At 33.1% G+C, this 11725-nt stretch overlaps 1 protein-coding gene and 1 long non-coding RNA gene across 2 annotated transcripts in view; one reads left to right on the top strand and one right to left on the bottom strand.

Annotated features, from left to right (window-relative positions):
- The window catches only part of LOC106459645 (protein kinase DC2-like), a 66100-nt gene that overhangs the window by 8710 nt on the left and 45665 nt on the right, over positions 1-11725 (top strand). The gene's annotated exons all lie outside the window — the stretch shown is intronic.
- The window catches only part of LOC111085827, a 1013-nt gene continuing 896 nt past the window's right edge, over positions 11609-11725 (bottom strand). Inside the window, exon 2 of the long non-coding RNA XR_002610607.1 lies at positions 11609-11719. This is a non-coding gene — a long non-coding RNA (uncharacterized LOC111085827). The remainder of the gene's footprint in view (positions 11720-11725) is intronic.

The following is an 11725-nucleotide window of genomic DNA, read 5'->3' as shown; positions in this document are numbered from 1 at the left end:
ATAAAAGCTGGATAAAAGTCCTAAGATCGACCCTTCTGTGGTTCAGCGGTAACCTGAAGGACTTATAACGATAAAAGCTGGATAAAAGTCCTAAGATCGACCCCTCAGTGGTTCAGCGGTAATCTGAAGGCTTATAACGATAAAAGCTGGATAAAAGTCCTAAGATTGACCCCTCAGTGGTTCAGCGGTAACCTGAAGGCTTATAACGATAAAAGCTGGATAAAAGTCCTAAGACCGCGGTTGCAAACAGACAGTGGCGAATTTCGAAGGTATATGGAAAGATAGTGATATAATAAATTGTTATAAAGTTAATAAATATATTACATAAAGGTAAAGTTTATGTCCCGAGTACCACACAGCTACTTATATTTTAACTAAACGCTTTGAAATTATGCTTTTGACACTGGAATTCTTCATATAGTTTGGTTTATCAGAATGGCTGGCCATCATTTTCTTCCATTTTACTATATTTCGAGAAACTACAAGTGTCTTCTACCATATAGTTTTTGTGTCATTAAACATCACACTATCAGTTAGTGTAAGAAAAAATAGAAATATACTGAGAATTTGTGTATATATATATATAGATCAGGTTCTAGGTTTTTAGAAATACTAATCTTATTAAGGTATAATTATCCAATATAGCAGATGACAAAAATAATACACTAGATTTTAATAGCGCCAAGCTGCACGTTGACATCCGTCCTCCGGTGGGTCAGCGGAACGTTTCAGCACTTACAACGCTAAAATCCGGGGTTCGATTCCCCGAGGTGGACAAAGTGCAGACAGCTCATTATGTATCATTGCGCTACAAAAACGACAAATGATTGCTGAGGAAAACAATTCAAAAACATTATAATGAGTACCAATTTCCTTTTTTATCGTGTCGTGTTTGTCTAAAACATTCCTGTTTGATTACCACATAAAAGGTAAACCTAATTAAGCGCAGTGAATAAATTCAAAGTAATAATTGATAAGAAAAAGATAAAGGAGAAATAAATCTTTTTTCATTATTATATTATTATAGCTTAACTTTATGTATTATTGCACGGTAAGTAATCAGTGTTTAGAGTTAATTAAAAATGCGAACAAACAGACGCAAATGCACAAGATTGGTTTTTACCTCTTGTAGTGGAGAGATTTGTCACTTATTTTTCTTTATCTGATTATTTATTTAACTAAATAACTCAAAACTAAAATCAATGACCCTGAAATTCGTTAATACCAAACTATCCCTCTTCTTTTCAACCAGTACGTTGTATTTTAGACTATGAGAACATCTTAATCATAGGAAATACGCATGTTTTTGTTGTAAGACATTCGAGTTTTTATACCATTCATTGTTCTTAAATGTACGAGTGTTTAAAACAAGATATTCGAAAACATTAAAACACACATAGAACTTCTTTACAAGAACAATTTTATTAGATTAGTGCAAGCGCTTTTTATTACAAACTTATATACAGTCTTGGCCAAAATATTTGCATAATGTTCTAGATTGATGTTATTGTCTAAAAGTATGGTTTAATTTTTGAATAAATGCCTGAGTAGTAACGGAGAAGGTAGCGTACGACCAGACAAACATGTACGAGTTGTTATTCTGGTATGTATAAGTTCTTTTGAGCATTTGTTTGTCAAAAGACACATAAAAACCTATTTTGTATAAAAGGGTGTACTTTTAGTATAATATTTTTCGATACAGATCAACGCTTTGTTCAAACAATTTCTCTGTACTTGGTGTAGAGTCATGCCTGTTACGTATAAGAAGTTATAGGGCATCAAATTGTTCGACTGTATGGTATGAAGCAAACGGACATTACCAGAACAGTAGGGTAACCCTAATATACTGTATCCAGAATCCTGAATTGTCATCGGACTACAGGAAATATTGTTCCAGGAAAGTATACTGGTAGACATAGAAAACTACTGCACTTGCAACAGGAATGGTATGAACACGTTCATTCCAGGGTATCCAGAAGAAGAGTGAATATGAGACTGACTAAACAAGGTTATTTTGCAAGAAGGGCTATATTAAAACGATATTAACCGGAATTCACCGCCGTTGCCGTGTTACTTGGGCAAAACAGCGTGCCAATTTACAGTTAAGACACTGGCGACATGTCATCTTTTCAAATGAGTCCTGTTTACGGCTTGTTAAAGCCGATAGTAGGATTCAGGTTCGTCGTTTGCTTGTAGTACAGATGAGAGAAGACTGTCTTTCCCATAGGGAACACACAGGAGGTGGGGCAGTACATGTTTTGGCAGCTATTCATCATGGTGGAAAACTGCTCTTTATATCATCCAGGAAAATATCAATGTTCCTCCTATAGGAATCACATGAAGACGATATTTCTGACATATGCTAGGGCAAGTTTGGCAATAGCTTTGTGTTCCAGGATGACAATGCCACTGATTTTTCCAAGCCCGTTCCCTTGGCTGTGGTTTCGCTAGATAGTAGATAGGAACAGTGGGAATCTCGTTAATCCATTCATGCACGTCACTAATGCAGTGCACATATTGTACAGGATTACCTCGACCAAAAGGACGTTACAAGATTACCATGGCCAGCAAAGTCTCCAGATTGTAATCCTATTGTGAACTGCTGAGCAGAACTGAGCAGAAAAATTGCTAACCATGACCCTAAAACAGCTACTTTAGCTGAGTTGCGGCGCCTTCTAGTGACAAGTTGGGATGAAATCACGGTGGATTACATCAATAACCTTATAGACAGCATGCTATGTCGCCTTGCGGAGGTAATTAGAGTACGAGAAAGACCAACCAAGTACTGAATGTTTAATATGAACTAATATAAGGTTACAGACGCTATTTATAATAATTTAATGTTATATTTTGTCATTATACAAATATGTTTTGGTAAGGTTTTGTTGTGGTAGGTGAAATGTTGAATTACACATTTTTCTACATGTGTTTGTTTGTTTCTAGTTAAGCACAAAGCTACACAATGGGCAATCTGTACTCTTCCTACCACGGGTATCAAAACTCGGTTTCTAGCGTTGTAAGTTCGCAGACATACCGCTGTGCCACTGGGGGCTTCTACAGATGTCTAATAAAATTGCTTGCTGTTCTAATAAATCGTTCATGGTGTCCATAGAACCTGTCTCATTATACAAATTACATATGTAGATGTTCAATACATTTCTCAGTTTGACAGCGTTAGGTCTATTTATATTCCATCTTAATAATAATGATCTCATTTGTAACAAAATATGCAAACATTTTCGCCAAGACTGTAGTTGGTTTGGCATATTCTTAATCATTCTACAGTAAAATACCGCCATGGATAAACTTATGGCTGAAGGAATATATAAAGAACCTTTCAGAAGAAAAATATTTATACAGCAAAACTGTTAAAAAATATAAGGCCAAAGGGCACGACACTTCAAAGAACGAAGCTTTCGTTTCCCTCCATTGGAGACAGAAACATCATATAGCAAAACGTTTAGAATAGCATCGGACCTCAAAATCAGAGGTTGCGATAATGCTGAGAATATTTCATGATTTCAAGAGAAAAACAAGGATTTGAAGTTTATGATGGCTCACAAACTAAAAGTTTACGAACTTGCACACTTCCGAAAGAACTTCAGCATCTCTCGCTAACTGAAGCGAAATCATAAACCAAGACGTTTTATTTTTTATCTGAGCTTCCTCAGTTGATAAAAGAGAATTAATGTATACTGGCTAGTCAGAAAGGCTCACCACAGATTCAAAATCAAAACACTATTAAGCCAATACTCTAAAGATCAACAAAAACAAACAAAATATAAACACGTAAAGTCTAACTTTAAGAAACGCACACGAGGATATCCTCAGTAAAGAACTCAACTTTTGCTATTTTCTCTACCAAAACGCCAACCCTGGAGCTAAAAGCAGGTTTTAAAGACCTAGCTAGAAAGTTAATAAACAAATACGAAAACTAAAACACTAACATCAAACCACCTAATACACCGTAAACAACACAAAACAGGTCTAATTATAGTAAAAAAAACCTTCACATTTTACCTTTGAAATAAGTTTAGAATAATTTTGAAAGAAACAAATTATATTCTTTTAAAACAACAAAAATTTAGAAATAACCTTATAAAACATAAAATCTCTGCACTGAAAAGATTAAAGAAACATAAAGATATCTTGATAAAGGTAACACAAATGCAATCATAGATAAACCAAAACAAAACAAAAACAAAAAAACGCAGCTATGTTTGACATCATAAATAAATAAAGAAGAACAATTTCGAAAATTACAAAAGAAAACCTGAACAAAATATACGAAACCAAGGTGAATAATTTCCTGTAAAAATACACAAAGGAAATATAATCCCCAAAGAAACCATAATAGCGCTCCACTGGAAAACGCGGATGTTACAATAAATGTACCAACGTTTAAATAATATACAAATATACAATATTAGCATCAGACCAATTATCCAAATATATACATCATTTAATTATAACCTAGGCAGCATTCTAATTGGATGTTGTCAGATTTGATAAACAACTCAGAAACAACAGTTAGAAATTCCTATGTAATCACCAAAAGACTACAAGAAACCAGCACTAAAAACAATTATGTGGCTTTATTGTAATTTCAATGTTTCCACTGATACCTTTCTCTGAAGCAATTAGTGATAGCAAATCTAAACCAAAGCCATAAAACAGATATTTATTCAAGAAAGAGAATTAAAACTCTTATTTTGATTTTTGCAGTAATTAACTGTTAGAACACTTTTACATCCAAAACATCTTAACCACTCTGGCAGTTATTCATGGTATATATATACAAACAAAAGAAATAAAAACAGTCTTGGGGATAAGTTGATGACGTATTATGAAGTTTTAATAACCAAGATTAACAAAACTACTTTAAACATATTAACTACATTCATCCTGACATAAAATTTACAATTGAAGAGGAAAATAAGCAACTGTAAACTACCTAAATTTAAATATCACATGACTTCACAATACATTCAACATCAAAACACATAGAAAAAACACACTCAAAGAAACATTCATCAACTGGCAGTGAACACACGACATCAATCAAAACATAGGTATATTTAAAGGTTTATTTAACATTAAATTCTACCTTTTATTACTTAAACAAATAGAAGACAAAACAGATCATATTTAGATTTAGTTAAAAGCTTATCTTGTTTTCCAGAAGCCCCTAAAGGCTTATAACGCTAAAAACTAGGTTTCGACATTTGCGGTGGGCACAGCACGTATAGCCCATAGAGTAACTTTGTGCTTAACAATAAACAAACAAAATTTTTTTCTAAAAAAGTCGTTGGTAAATCACTAAAAGAAGTAAGCACAAAAAATATAATTCAACAACTTACGAGATAAGCAAGATAATAAATAAAAATAAGTTAAATCATAGGAATTATCCCATACAATGGAACAAACTCACAAAGCACGCAACATAAATATTGGAATAAATTTGTGCAAAAACCTAGACTATTGGAGGATATACTAAACAAACCTTATAATTATTATGACTACACAAATGAATCTATTTATCAAATTATCAGTGAAACTTAACTGTGAATCTATACATATATTGTGAGTCTAGTAGAAATATAAAAGCAAGATTTAATGAACGCTTAAAAGGACCATTAGAGGTAAAGAAGATAAGAAATTAAATTATGAAACTACAAATATATTGGGTAAAACATAACATGTACACAAAATAATAATTAAGGAAGCACTATTAATAAAAAAATACACACGCCTAACATAAATCTGTATCTTTAATGAACACCCTTTATCACACGTGACTTCTGTTTAAACAACGTTAAAGCCTTTTTTTTTTTGCTAAAATTATAATAAATAATTAATTAAACGTGGATATTTAACGTTAAAGCCATTGTACACTTTATTTTTTTTCTTCTACAAACTGAGACGGCTTCATTAAAAAATTGAACATCTTGGTGTAGGATTTATTCGAGAGAATCTGAAGTTTTTCAGATGTTTAGAGAAATACTAGGGTTTCCTAGACAATTATACTTCCTCAGGCGGTAAGTTTACGGGCTTACAACGCTAAAATCTGGGGTTCGATTCCCCACGGTGGAGATAGGTGATAGCCCAATGTGGCTTCGTTCTAAGACAAACTACTCAACTTCCAGCCACACCTCCAAGTCAACGATTGTTTGTCTTCATGATTATGATTATCAGAGAACTTGGAATCACAACAATATCACTTGTCAAGTCCTCAGGTGCAGCTTCGATGGCCTTTTGTGCCTTCGGCTTGCTTAAAATTAGCCTTGGAAGCCGACGTCAATTGGAGAATTAGTGGAAAGTTTGTCAAGATGTACAGTCTGTGATTGACCTCACCGTCCTTCTCAGAAGTTTCTTACAATAAAATTGTTAATGTGAAGAAATACGTAATGACTAACATCAGACTGAGCTATATCTACGATGGAGAAAGTAATTCAAGAACACTAAGGATTTTGAACATCTTTAATGAAGAGAGAGTATTTACTTTCATCAGTTATAGAGAGTATATACTTTCATCAGTTATAGAGAGTATTTACTTTCCTCAGTTACTAGAGAGTATTTACTTTCCTCAGTTATAGAGAGTATTTACTTTCCTCAGTTATAGAGAGTATTTACTTTCATCAGTTATAGACAGTATTTACTTTCATCAGTTACAGAGAGTATTTACTTTTATCAGTTATAGACAGTATTTACTTTCCTCAGTTATAGAGAGTATTTACTTTCATCAGTTATAGACAGTATTTACTTTCATCAGTTACAGAGAGTATTTACTTTCCTCAGTTATAGAGAGTATTTACTTTCATCAGTTATAGAGAGTATTTACTTTCATCAGTTATAGACAGTATTTACTTTCATCAGTTACAGAGAGTATTTACTTTCATCAGTTATAGACAGTATTTACTTTCCTCAGTTATAGAGAGTATTTACTTTCATCAGTTATAGAGAGTATTTACTTTCATCAGTTACAGAGAGTATTTACTTTCATCAGTTATAGACAGTATTTACTTTCCTCAGTTATAGAGAGTATATATTTTCCTCAGTTATAGAGAGTATTTACTTTCATCAGTTATAGAGAGTATTTACTTTCCTTAGTTACAGAGACTATTTACTTTCATCAGTTATAGAGAGTATTTACTTTCATCAGTTATAGAGAGTATATACTTTCCTTAGTTATAGAGAGTATATACTTTCCTTAGTTATAGAGAGTATTTACTTTCATCATTTATAGACAGTATTTACTTTTTATCTGTTATGTTATGTAATTCATTTGAGCTATTTGAAGAACTCAAGAAGCCATGATAGGAAAGTTAGAGGCAGAATTTCACGACCTTAGACCCACTACTATACGCTGTAAAACCATAGCATTGCAGTGAGATAAACAAATGCTTGATCTTTATAACTAGGTTCTTTTAATACGTTGTAAAATTTAAAAAAAAAGAGTAAGCTACGCACGGAACTGTCTGAACTAGAAAATTGAATTAATTGAGATGTTTGTGATTACCTTGTCCATACGTGTGTAAGAATAGAATCGACTTGTATGTAGCCAGAGTGATTAATTAAACGTTTTACGTTCTTTGCGTGCAGTTGTATCCGTATTCCTTAAAAATTCTCACGCTCTTTCTTTGCAACCAATATTCGTACTAATTGAGATCATAATATCATCTGTACGCAAAATGTGTGTAAATTCATTAAAATATTATTGTCGTTATTATGTAGCCATTCTTGGTATTCATGAAAAATCTTCATGCCATGTGATAAATTTAAAAATAAAAGCTTGTTAAATCTATTTTATTTTCATTAAAAATAGTTTAATTAAAATTTAACTAACAACGCAGCTGCGTGCATCTTTTTTTTGCTTGGTCGTTTCAGCATTCTCGAAAAATTATTGAATCAAATCATAATGGGAAAAACGTCAAAAGTGACAGTTTTCTAGAAACTTTATTGAATCAAATCATAATGGGAAAAACGTGAAAGTGACAGTTTCCTAGAAACACTATTGAATTAAATCATAATGGGGAAAACGTCAGTGACAGTTTTCTAGAAACATTATTGAATCAAATCATAATGGGGAAAATGTCAAAAGTGACAGTTTTTTAGAAACATTATTGAATCAAATCATAATGGGAAAAACGTCAAAATGATAGTTTCCTATGTGTGTGTGTATATATATATTTTTTTTTCTTTAAAAAAGACCTTTATTCAATTGAATTTATTCAGTACAACTGTAAAACATTAATTAATTTATTTAAACTAATAATGACATGTTATGATATATATTGTATCATTTCAATGTTACTGGTGTCCTTGATAATATATGTAATAAACACCGATATACATATTATAATTTCAGATAGTTTTTCATGTACAAAAAAAGGAGATAAAACTTCTAATACAAACAAATGGTAAACGATAACCAGATGTTTTTAATGTTCATAGCGTTTAGAATTATCACATGAAGGACAACCCGGCTCGAAAAGTCGTACACATTAAAAATATCTGTTTACTTACCATTTGTTTACAGCATAAATGTTTTCCTTTTTTAGTTTCGATTAAAGTATACAACAACGATTTTCGATTAGTTTTCTTCGGTAGATTCTACAAATGCAGACCTATGTATTTACTAAATTAAAAACTACCTTCAATATAATATTTTGGGAAGGAGAAGTTAGATAAACGAGATGTGTTTATTTGCAGCAAAAAAAATGGACCGGTCGTGACCTAGTGGTTAGTATTCTGGGCTGAGAAACTGAAGGCTCAAGGTTTAAACTACAATATCCCACTGAACACGCTCCCAACTTTCACCCGTGGGAGCGTTAAACTGTGACAGTCGGTAACACTGTTCTATTAAAGTAGAAGCTAGGCGGCGAGTGCTGTGGAGTTGTTGCCCTCTATCTGGTGAGCAGTTCTAATTTATGGATGGTTAAGCCTGAATCAAGGGGTATCTGCCCTGGATTTAGTTCATGAGTCGCAAAAGGGTGCCGATCAAGTTGGAAATATACAACATATATACAAGAGATTTGAAGACATATTACCAATTGTATTTTGTTATTTCTATGTTTAGGTTGAATTATATTCATTCGGCACAACTATCAAACAAATGAAGATTTGTGTTTCACAGTTAAGCCTTACGAAGGGTATTCAATTAAAATCAATTAGGAAACTTGAAATGCTTCTTTAAATGTATTTATAAATTTTCTGAGACATTTTTTTTTATTTTCTTTTTTATGTACATTCTGCTCTCAATATAGTTACAGTCAAACCAAACTGCAGTCCCCCTGGTGATAAAGCGATGAAGTTTATCGTATGCCGCCACTCTTCGTAATATTTGCAGTAAGAGAGTGAGTCCATCGTACGTGCGAAAACACGTGGATATGTCCACTAAACTCGTGTACGGATGTTCAATTCGCTAGTCTATGAAAATTATATTCAGTTCGTCATATCTAGAATATCGTTTTTATGTACTATGTGAAGGGAAGAGTTTAAAAAGTTTAAGGGAAGCAGACAAGTTATTTATGTTGTTCGTTATTATGCTTTTCACGCACATATCTGTAAATAGATGACTCGACTCTGCTCTGGGAGTTTTAAAAATAGAAACTTACCAAATAACCAGTTAGTCTGCTGGATAATAATGGATAGTTAATTGGGACGGCATGTCATATGTTATCCAAACACCTAAAGTATTTTAGGTTATCAGTGGAGAGTAAAGGACTATACATCAAAACCAACCAAACAACCTATTTGACTGAATGTAATTAATAACTTTGGAAGTATGTTCTCTAGAAAGCTAAGCCCCCCAGTGACTGAGCGATAAGCTTGTGGGCTCACGACGCTAAAATTCGGGTTTACATACCCGTGGTGTGAAGAGCACCGTTAGCCCTTTGTTTTGCCCTGTGCTGAACAACAGTCGAACCAAACTAGAAAGCTAAAGATCATTAATATGTTGTTTTTTGTGTTAAAGTAGTGTTCAAATAAGTGTTCAATAAGTGTTTAAAACTTATAGAACAATTCACAAGTTTCATTTGAAAGATGTCAATTGACCTATGAACTATGTATCACGATTAATACTAAAATTTTTTCGTAATTGCCTCATTACAGATATCTACTAAGAGAAGCCATTAATAGCATTACCAGAATGCTTATCTCGGCCTTATAATGCTTCTACTTTTAAAGCAATGTTAAGGATGTTGGAAAAAAAAACGTTAAACAAAACATTAGAATATAAATGGAAGCTTTAACAAAGATAAACCTGTGTACATATCCCCTTTTCTCTTCATTGCTTTTACGTTATTTTATATATCGCTGTCAACATTTAAGTACAATAGGAATATACGAAGTTCAGCACGCTTAGAAGCTAGGTGAATAGTTCTTTTTTTAACTTGTAAATACACTATATTAATATCAATATCTTACACCTTGCCAACACAAAACTATACTGTAGTGATACGTGTAGTGATACTTTATGTGATACGTACTAGTAAAAAAAAAAGGAATTTTATATGAATCTTCGCTATGTGAACTTAAATGATAACGGTACCAGAACTGTCAATACAACAAAATGGTTCACTCCACGCTAGAGGGCGCTCCACTCGCAATATGTAGGTCACGGGTTAGAATCCCCGTTACCGAACATACTCGCCCTTTCAGCTGAGGAGATGCTATAATGTGACGGTCAATCCCATTATTTGTTGGTAAAAGAGTAACCCAAGAGTTGACGGTGGGTGGTGTTGACTAGCTGTCTTTCCTTTAGTCTAACTCTGCTAAATTAGGGAAGACTAGTGCAGACAGCCCTCGTATAGCTTTGCGCGAAATTTAAAACCAACCAAATCAATTCACGCTACATAAAACAAAGTTTATTTAATAAAAGAAATAAATAAATTGAACTTGCTTCTCAAACAAGCAGTATATTTGTATTATTCGTAGAAGTGTCGCCCCCCAGCGGCACAGCGGTATCTCACTGTATTTACAACGCTAGAAACCGGATTTCGGTACCCGTGGTGGGCAGAGGACGGATAACCAATTGTGTAGCTTTGTGCTTAACTTAAACAAAAAATCCCAGAAGTGTCTAAATACATCACGGACGCCCTCCCTGGATAGCAATAATTAATTATCTATGTATTTCGCATAAATACTGCGTATCTGGAAATGCATAGGAAGAAGATATTGCTGTCATCTTTCTGGAGGGATTAGAACTTAGCAGTGCTTGTAATGTATGATACTCAGGAAATTTTATAACCCTTGTTCGTGTAATAAGAGTTATCTATTCTTGTAACCACGTGGGGTGGTTAAAAATAACAGGGTTTAAACATTTTTCATCAAATTATAAGGCATTTAGAGTATTCTTAGTTCTCTGTATTTTAGCAGTTCCACATCGTGAGCAGATCTTATATTGTTTTGGTACACACCATTTTCATTAACTAAATGTAGAGCGTTTCTTTCTACCAAGCACGTTCAGTGTGTTTGTTGTTCAAATCTGGGCAATTAATTACACAGACCTGCGAATTGAAACTTCATAAAAGTTGTTTTGGTTTTAATAATGGATTTTCTCTTATTCAGCTACGCAGATTTCGAAAATAATATTAATTTTTTTTCAATCAGGTAAGGATTTTTTAGAAATCGGGAAGAAAAAAAAACTCTTACTTAGATCAAATTTACAACAAATTTACCACAAATATAACATAATATTTTGGGTCGTTTACACAACCTCTTG

Source organism: Limulus polyphemus, unplaced genomic scaffold (genome assembly GCF_000517525.1).
Source record: "Limulus polyphemus unplaced genomic scaffold, Limulus_polyphemus-2.1.2 Scaffold642, whole genome shotgun sequence".
Lineage (NCBI taxonomy): Eukaryota > Metazoa > Arthropoda > Merostomata > Xiphosura > Limulidae > Limulus > Limulus polyphemus.
This window is presented reverse-complemented; position numbering and strand designations above follow the sequence as displayed.